Here is an 8,521-nt window from a genome sequence, read left to right as displayed (position 1 = left end):
GAAATGGAAAGCAATTTAAATATTAAGTTTCACTGTAGGTTATACAAAAATTAAGAATACAGACAGCTTTATGAGTATTTTTGGCTGTTCCTCTTAGAAGACGTACCCAACTTCCAACTCCATTAGATCAGTTTCTTATAAAACATTCATTAATCAGTTCGCGTAGAGTGTCCCTCAGTATCTATAGTTTCCACAATAGTAGCTCAAGAGTCAGTTTACGCAGAAGAGACCAGGGGAGGTAACCTTGATAGACCGAACGTATAACACTAAATGGTTACGATAGGTGACTATTGAGTATCATGTACCAAGCAAATGTCACTGTACATCTAAGGCGGCGAGCTGGCAGAAACGTTAGCACGCCGGGCGAATTGCTTATCGGTATTTCGTCTGTTTTTACGTTCTGAGTTCAAATTCCGCCGAGGTCGACTATGCCTTTCATCCTTTCGAGGTCGATAAATTAAGTACTAGTTGCGTACTGGGGTCGATCTAATCGACTAGCCCCCTCCCCCAAAACTTCGGGCCTTGTGCCTAAAGTAGAAAACAAAATGTCACTGTACATTGTGACGCAACATTTAAAGGCAAGACCGAAACCAGACGTTGTGGGAGGGCAGCCGCTAAGTATTGGTGGTCGACTCTATCGAAAGTTTTCAATCCATATAAGTTGATTAGGGTCCCACTCGTGCTTGGCTCCTTACCCACTCTTTCTACGATGTTTCGCACGAATTGGAAGCTGTTGTGGATAGATCTATTCGGAATGGCGTCAGCAGTCAAACTACTGGTGCCAACCTTTTTTTAAGGCAGAAAACCAGCAATTTTGAAGGGTGGGGGTTAGTCGATACCATCGACCGCGATTACTTGACTGGTACTTTATCGATAATTTCTTTGTTATCCATAATGGATCTAAGACACTGAGGGCAATGTAAAGGACAGAACGCAATACAATGGGGGGTTTCTGAAAAACGTGTAAAAAGAAAATAAGAAAAACATGGTTGTGGAGATCTCTAGCAACATGCGTCCCCACCCAAATAAAACTCTACCGAAATAATACCAGCACTGAAAATTTCCCAATAGTGGTGATAAGTACCTTAGGTCAATCGTGAAACCTTGCGGGGCCATGAACAAGTCCTGCCATTTTTTGGTTTACAGGCACCTACTTTGAGTAGGTCCAGTCACTCAAGTTATATTGTTTACTCTCACAATCACATTTCAACAAATTTACTGAGGGCTACACCTCCTGCCTTCCCACTCTCAATACTTCGTCCCATGTTTTCTTGGGTCTCCCACTTCTAAAAGTTCCATCAATTATAAGTGTTCAGTAACTGTCATTCATATGCATTATATATGACCGAACCAGCAGACCCCTCCAAGTTTTGATGAGAGTAAGAAGAGGAAAGTCTTTTTTGCCCTTTCGGTCATGTTCTAACTTTCAGATTCTGTCATTTCAGTTCACCACAGTCACAAGACAGGAAAATTACTTGCCCTTCCCGGCCAAAGGAAAGTAAACCAGCGATCTTCACAACGGATTCAGCCGATTGCCAGTTCCATCCCAAACGCGACGTCTGTTTGACATAACACCAAATGCTCGTTCTACATGCATCTCGGACAGGCACTGGCTGACGGCACTCTAACAAGGGTGAACCCAAGCGGGATGCATGAGGGAAACGTGCCCCGGCACCCGCTTTAAGAAAAGAAGTGCACCCTTCTAAATAATATTATTAGGCTCTTTTCTCCTGGAATTGTATTCCCTTCTGATCTTGTGCCCTCCCTTCGAAAAATTCCTGAAACTGTGCCTGCTTTAATACACGAAGCATTTATCTGTAACCAACAATATCCTCCTCCTTATGATATCATTGCAAAGCCAGGGATTTCTATAAGCTTCATAATCCCCAGTTTGAAAATTCTCCGGAACAAATCCACTTATGTCCAATCTCGTCGACAGCCAAATTTTCTGCAACAAAGTTATCATACATTCCCACCCCTAGCCCTCCGCAGAATATTAATAACACACACACACACACTTTATGGTGATGGTTCTCCGTTGTACGCCAAGAAGGTTCAGCCGTTCGATCAACTGAATTACCTGCACCTGAATTAAAATGCAAGCATCTGAGCATTTCGCAGATAGCGTATCGTTAACCAAATACACAACCAAATAACGACAATAATAATAATAATCATTTTTCAGATAATAAATCATTCATATATTTTATTTCCATGCCAAAGTTCGTAAAGAAAACTCATTTACATTAACATTGTAAAAAGTTTTACTTGTATGCTTGTTCAATTTTGAAAGGACTTTTCTTAGATTCCGAGTGTAAGGGACATAATCATTGTATATCTCAACATCACTCAGTGACAGCGAGTGTTGTTTCCCTTGAACTTCTGTAGAAACACTGCTTATTCTGAGTCAAAATTTGGTGATTATATATATATATATATATATATATATATATATAAACAAATAGTAAATGAGTATATGCATATATACGTACAGGTATGTGCATACCGACATCCACCTGTATGTATAGGTGCATATCTGGGTACAGGACATTGCAAACAAACGTAGACGAGAACACACGAGCCACATAGAGAACATTCTACTTCATCAGCTACCCACGTTTTAACACCGGCGTTTCGACGAGCTTGTATAGTGCTCTGTATATCATAACTAATAATATTGCTGAGTAAGTGGTTGATTAACCACTGTACTGAAAGGTGACTGGATATATATTGATAATCTACTTGAAGCTCTAACTCAAACTGTAGTAGTCATACATCTAACTGTACACACACACACTCACCCTCACACACAATGTATCTAGTACTAAAATGAAATACTGTACTTGTATTTTAAGTTAATAAAACTTATTTTTCACATGAATTATACTATTATTTCTTCCTATTTCTCCCATTTCCACTGTATTCAGAATATTAAGGATAATACTAATGTATAATGGAGAGTTTTAATAATTTTTGTAAAGTGCAATGGTAGCACTTTGGTAAGTGATGATCACCCGGAAAATTGAATTATTGGAGAACACTCCAGTTCCTGTGGTACCAGATAAGAGAGAGATTACTGTACACACACACATTTTATGGTGATGGTTCTCCGTTGTATGCCAAGAAGGTTCTTTTGATCCATCAGTCTGAATATGGTCAACTTGCTCAGTAGGTGTTTCCTTTTTTGTTATCCTGTTCCAGACTGTGTTGGCCACTGCATCATGCCCCATGGGAAGATAACTGGAAAACATTCTCTCGTAGTTGGCAATAATGTAGTGGATGTCTTCAGTCTTGGTCTTGCATAGCCTACATTTGTTGTCTGTCAATATTTTCTGCCTTTTATTCTGTAGGTACTTACTAGGGATTCTTGCTCTTGTTTTTGAATTGCATGGAGGTAGCCTTCAAAGTGGGATGTCATAAACTCATTGCTACTCCCTTCCAAGCTTTTGACATAATCAATCCCTTTTATAGTTTGTGTTTTTCATGCCAAGTACTCATGTACTATCTTCTCAGTGAACTGGTCCACTTAATTTTGTTCTGATAAATAGATTTTACCAACGCTCCTTGGGGAGAGATCTGTTTCAACTTGTATTTCATATCTCCATTCAAGTTCATTAGCTATCTTAATTATGTTGATTTCATGGTTACAAACTTGGGCAAGAGAATTATTGGTCTCTTTCCTCTGTTGCAGATGTTTCAGTGTCTCAATATGTGCTTCATATGACATCAAAATAGGTTTGAGTGGGTTTAATGTGAGGATGAAGAGCAACACTGACCGGCTATCACCCTGAAAGATACCTTTTTGGTAGTGAATGCTATCTGACTCAACTTGCTCCTTATCACTAAGGAGCAAAGTGGTACACCATGTCTTGGTCAGGCACTCAATAGCACTCACAAGTGGTTGTGGGACTTTGTAAAGCCCTGATAGTCCACCCATATGGTTTACTATAAAAAATCATCTGGTAGTCCAGCCACATTGCGGTTAAGTCCCTGCAACATTTTTTACTGTTTTTCCTGGATCATTTTGCTAATTAGTAGCAGTTGTGTATAGTCCAACATCCCCTTCTTTCCCCTGCTTGCTCAGGTATTATAATGTTGTTGTTGGTTCAAGGATCATTCAAGAACAGATTGAGGCACCCAGTGTATAATTTGCACATGTTCTGGCTGCCAGTTGGGTGGTAATTTTTAGCAAGAGTAGTTTGGTTATTTTGGGAGATAAGGAAAGTAGTTGGGACAGTTGAGGAAGTTCTCACATGCCCTTGATACTTCTCCAAATAACCGTATGAAATCTTGCCAATAAAAGGTAAAAATCTTCAGTCAGTAACCTATTTTGAGCCTGGGGATTTCCTGTTTGACATTTTCCCTTGAACTGTTTCAGTCTTTTGCCATCTATTTCACAATCTTTTTGCTGATCATGCTGCCAAGAAGCCCTGCTCCACTTCTTTCAGTCATATGGCTTGTTTGTTGAAATTATCACTTGTTTCCCACACAGATCTCCAGTAAGCCCCAACCTGATCTTTTGTGGGGATGTCTTTCACAAAGACTGAGCCATTCACATTGTAGCTGCAATAAATTGACTTGAGATCTCAAGCAAATGATTTATTGAGCAATTTTCATTTATATATTTATATACTGTAGGTTTATATTTTATATATTTACATACTGTAGAGTTATATTTTAGTTTTTCAGCTAAGTTGTTACTATCAGTGGGATGCATTTTCATAAGAACAAAAGTTCATTTTTTTGAGTTTTTTGGTATTTTTTTAACCTTACTGGTTCAGGCTTTCTGCTTGAATTTCAATTGCATAGCTTCAGCTCTTTGCAATACACTAGCAATGTAATAACTGTGAGACACACCAAAAGGTTAATGGTTTTGTGGGTTCTTTTCATATCTGTGGAATGTGTTGTCTTCAGATATTTGCATGCTATTTCATTTACTGTCTTTAATTCTAATTCACCAGGTTCTTTACGTATACTGGTGTTGTTTAGCCTGTCATTCAAATTAATATTGTGGAGTTGTTGAAATGTATCATTCCAGATCACTTGCAAGGTGTCCACAAGCTTTTGGTGTTTTGTTTGTACAGTGTAAGTATGGATTTCATCTAAATTGTTGGTGTTTTGTTTGTTAGATTTAGCTGACCGTTTTGTCTGTCCCTCAGTGGAAGTGGAATGATTATCTTCAATGGCTGGCTTTATAGTGTCCACGTGCTTTAAACCTGACATTTCCATTAGAGGTATCAATTTACATTTTGCTTATTCATTTAAATTTACATTTTGTTTATTCATTTAAGTGTCTTAGAGAAAATTTAATTCTGCTTGTTTGGAGTTGCACAAATTTTTTACCCATTGCATAAAACCAAGCTGTTGGCAGTCTGATTGTATATATGCTTTATATAAATTCTTGTTAAGATTATAGGTCCATTGTATACAATGATTGTAGTCATGATTTGGTTGAAGGCGTCTTATACATTTAGCCATGATGGTTTTGTCAATTCACTGATATTTGTATTTGATTTTCAAAACAGACAATGATCTTTTAAAAGATTTGACACAGTTTTGTCAGAATCAAATCTAAAGTTGTTCACAAGTTCGATAATCTTTCCTTTCGGGTTGTTTTAATTCTACAATCGTATGTAAACATACATATTGAGTGTTTTTTTACCTTTTTTTGTGAATTGTTTTGAAACGTTACTCACAGCACAGTATTTCTATATGTATTTTAAGATCTAAGTATTGTTTATATGAGTATGTTTCAATCTATACCATAAAACAGGGTTACTTTGAACAGTTTTAGACTTCTTATTGCAATAATTTCATAACCTTTTTTTCTATCTTAACTAAAGTTGACTATGATAGGGGGACTAAATAGGTAAACTGATATATGAAGTAAAAATAAGTTGCAGTCAATATTTGATTATTTTTTTGAAATAATTGTCACTGTTCAAAGTAACCCCTGATTTGGGGTTACTTTGAACAGTAATGTTTTTTATTAACAAATACTAATGAAAAGTCAATAAACAGCTTTAAGTGTTATAGCACTAAAGAAAATGTCACACAGTTATCAGTAAGGCACATTTTATATTCCCCATTCTTGTTCAAGGTCAGGGAATCAATAGAAACCCCCGTTGTTCAGTGGAATCTCTTTTGTTTTCATTTCCACCACATCTTCCCAGTTGTAGATGAGTTTATCCTCCATCAGTGGCCACCTCCACCCTATCTTTTTACATTTTGTCAATGATGACACGAGTGCTCCATCACTTCCAGTTGAGATCACTTGACCAGGAAATGTTTGCCCCTCATACCTCACAACGACAGAGTTTCCAACAAAACTACTTTGTCTTTCTGTGTTTTCTGCTCTTACCATGTCTAAAGTACTGGAGTGCCTGTCACATTCATTCATAGAATCATCACTATCCAAATTCTCTTGCTGCTCTCTCTCTCCATGCTTCTCTATAACCGTTGATGAAATGGTGGCCATCATATCACTACCAGAAGCACTGATGTCCTCAACACTTGTACTTTTGCCAGGGGTAATGTTCAACTTCTTTCGTCTCTTCTTTGGTCTGCTCTCATCCACTCCTCTCATTGACTTTAGCATTCTCAACACAACATCCGAAACTCTTACATTGATGACTTCATCATCTTCTTTGCTCACTTCATGGTCTGGTAGCTGATCCAAAACTTTATCTGGATGAAAAGGGTGAATTCCACATCTCATGAAACCACTTTCCAAATTCTTGCTGTGAGTGACCACTTTCAGGAAAGAGAGCAGCATGCAGCTGTGTGAGCAGAGCAGGAAAAGCATCTTTCTTTAAGGTCTTTGAGTTCTTCCTGCCATAAGCCTTCCGATCATTTAAGATTTTTCTCCAACCTTTTTTAAGAGGCCCATAGAATGCCATGTCAAGTGGTTGAAGCATATGTGTGGAATTGGGTGGTAGCATCCTGCTTACTGCTGGAAACAGTGATTTGGGTTACTTTGAATGCCATTCAAAGTAACCCTCCTGGATAATCAAAGAGGGGACATGTCATGTTATACAAGTTTTTACAAAGATACCAAAGTTATAAAAACACTTCAATAGAAAATTATTAACTAGTTATATTAACATCATATTTTAACAAAAGCTTGTATTTTTTATGCAAGAAGTGCTTTAGCTACTGACAAAAGTATTCATACCTTGCAAAAACGTTTGTTTTGCTGGAATTTGAAGAAGTTGACAAATTCTTTCTTTGAGTGGATAATCAAAGTTATATTTACAAATTTTACTTTATGTATTGAAATTATCATACATACATAGAAATATAATTCTAAAGTTTAACAACACATTTAAACAATTCTGTAAGAAATTTTAGTAACAAGTAATAAGAGAAGACAAAATGTATTTTGTTCAAAGTTACCCTGGTATTCAAAGTAACCCCATTTCACAGTACTATAATTGAAAAAGCTGCTTATTAATTAGGTATGTTGCAACTACTAAAAGTACTAAAAGAAATTAAAGGGTTGACCGTCTGGAAATATTTTTATAAATTCATGTTCTAAGAAATTTCCTATAATTTCGATTTCTCAAGTTTATTGAATTTTTTAAACTCCAATTTCTCACAAATTTAAATATTCATTGTATTCACTGCGTCCAATTCTTCACAAATTCAAATATTTATTGCATTTACTGTGGAGTATTCCATATTCATTTGCAAAGTCTCTCACTTTCTCTTTTAATATTTTTATTTCAAGTTTTAATTTGCTATTTGGAAAACCAACAATGTATTCTATTAATCTATATATAATGTAAAAACATTATCTATGAATGAAAATTTTAAAAAAATACCCATATAATTTTTGTAAAATAAATCTAAAAGTGATTTTGTTGTTATGGCTGTTTGGAATGCTAAAGCCTTAAAATAACTATCCAAACCGATTTTGGCCATTTTCTTTTTTAACTTAAAAACTGTGGGAAGAGGCTTTTCAGTAAAAAAAACAAACAAACAAAACAAATTGTAAATATTTTCAGAGGAGAAGGTAAACAATCCAAGGGAGATTTCGTTGCTGTTTCTAGCACAACCCAAACCAACCTCCCTTTTCACTCTCACATGTATTGATGTTTTTACAATATTTTTGTCCCATTAAACACATTTTATGGAATGATGATACCGAAGTATCACACGCATGGTCCATTGGTGGAAAAAACCCCAAAATAAATGGTAATCTAAATTTTTACCCCCACCTAAATCAAGTCGGTGTGTGTGTAAGAAAAAAACATTTTCTAACCGAAAAATATGCTATTAAAATGAATTTTCGTTTACATAACTCTATTTTAAATCAACAATTGCAGCATGGAAGATGTTTGTAAGCCATTCAAGAACACACAAAAGCAGTTAGTTTCATTTCAACATTTAAATTTCATTTGTGTCAAAATATTTTCATCATTTGAAACCGTGACCTGTTCACTGGGATTTGGTAGATGGAAACTTAAAGAAGCCTATCATATATGTATATATACATATCTGTGTGTGTGTGTGTGTGTGT

Source organism: Octopus bimaculoides, chromosome 19, assembly GCF_001194135.2.
Source record: "Octopus bimaculoides isolate UCB-OBI-ISO-001 chromosome 19, ASM119413v2, whole genome shotgun sequence".
NCBI classification, from domain to species: domain Eukaryota; kingdom Metazoa; phylum Mollusca; class Cephalopoda; order Octopoda; family Octopodidae; genus Octopus; species Octopus bimaculoides.
The sequence above is the reverse complement of the archived record's forward strand: the minus strand, read 5'-3'. Positions refer to the sequence as shown.